Raw genomic sequence first — 1,763 nt, 5'->3', positions numbered from 1 at the left:
TTCTCTGTTCTGTTGTCCATTATTTTGTTCATAAAAGGAACCCTTCATGTTGTTAAAATTGTATTTTAGGAGGGTTGTAAAATATTGTTTAATTAAAAAGGACCTGGAAGAAATGTATGATTTTGGCCTGTGTGGTGGAACATTAAATTATACTTAAAAAAATATATATCCACGAGCCGCTTGCATTCCCCTTTTACACATTCTACAATGCAGTCCCATGCACCTTTGTTTTCTGACAACCAACATTGGTAGGGTTGTGGTTTTTTTAAATTAATTTCTTTGTGGTTGCATCAAGACTGAATTTTTCAGTCCCGTCCCCCCCAGCACACTTGGGAACCCAAAAACTCAGGAATTGCTCTGGCTGGTGGACCAATGTACTGCCTGTTTGTGTTCTTATAATTAAGGTAAAGGTTTCCCTTGCTCGAAAGCCAGTCGAATCTGACTCTAGGGTTGCGATGCTCATCTCACTTTCCAAGCCGAAGAGCCAGCGCTGTCCGAAGACATTTCCGTGGTCATGTGACCGGCATGACTAAACGCCGAGGCGCACGGAACGCTGTTACCTTCCCAACGAAGCGGTACCTATTTATCCACTTGCAATTTCTTGCTTTCGAACTGCTGGGTTGGCAGGAGCTGGGGCCAGAGACGGGAGCTCACTCCGTCATGTGGCACTCGGGACGCAAACGGCTGAACTACAGACCTTCCAGCCTGCAGTTCAGCATCTTAACCACTTGAGCCACCGCAACTCCTTGTGTTCTTATAGAGTCCTTTAACATGGGATTAGACAGGTTAACGGAGGACAGGTCTATCAGTGTCTTCCAGCCATGGTCTCGAAAGGGAACCTCCAGGTTCAGAGGCGGTCAGCCTCTGAATCCCAGGGCCAGGAGGCAACATTGAGGAAGGCCCCTGAGATGGGATGCTGGACTAGATGGGCCAGTGGTCTGATCCAGCAGGGCTCTTCTTTTACGTCACTGTTGTGTGAATGAGGATTATGGATTCGTCGGGGGAATATATGAGGTGCTGTATGGAACGCTGTATGGAATTGCAAGTAGATAAATAGGTACCACTTCAGTGGGAAGGTAACAGCGTTCCGTGTGCCTTGGTGTTTAGTCATGCCGGCCACATGACCATGGAAACGTCTTTGGACAGCGCTGGCTCTTCGGCTTGGAAACGGAGATGAGCACCGCAACCCTAGAGTTGGATTCGACTGGCTTTCGAGCAAGGGAAACCTTTACCTTTACCTTTACCTATGGAACGCTAGTTATATATTGAGAGCCAGCAAAATGTAGTGGTTAGACTAGGGTCTGGGAGCCTTCGGTTCAAATGCCCATTCTGCCATGGAAACGCACGGGGTGGCTCTCAGCCTAAACTACTCTCGCAGGAATGTTGTAAGGATAAAAATGGAGAAGGTAAGAAAAGAAGAGAAGAAGAAGAGGAGGAGGAGGAAGAGGAGGAGATTGGATTTATACCCTGCCCTTCACTACCCAAAGGAGTCTCAGAGCAGTTTACAATCTCCTTTCCCTTCCCCTCCCCACAACAGACACCCTGTGAGGTAGGCGGGGCTGAGAGAGCTCTTGACAGAAACTGCTCTTTTTCAATAAAAGCCTTTATCAGAACTAGGGCTTGCCCAAGGTCATCCAGCAGGTGCAAGTGGAGGAGTGGGGAATCAAACCCGGTTCTCCTAGATTAGAGTCCGCACAGTTAACCACTACACCAAACTGGCTCTGAAGAAGAAGAAGAAGAAGAAGAAGAAGAAGAAGAAGAAG

The sequence above is a fragment of the Gekko japonicus genome, unplaced genomic scaffold, assembly GCF_001447785.1.
Source record: "Gekko japonicus isolate JY-2015 unplaced genomic scaffold, Gekko_japonicus_V1.1 scaffold2000, whole genome shotgun sequence".
Lineage (NCBI taxonomy): Eukaryota > Metazoa > Chordata > Lepidosauria > Squamata > Gekkonidae > Gekko > Gekko japonicus.
This window is presented reverse-complemented; position numbering follows the sequence as displayed.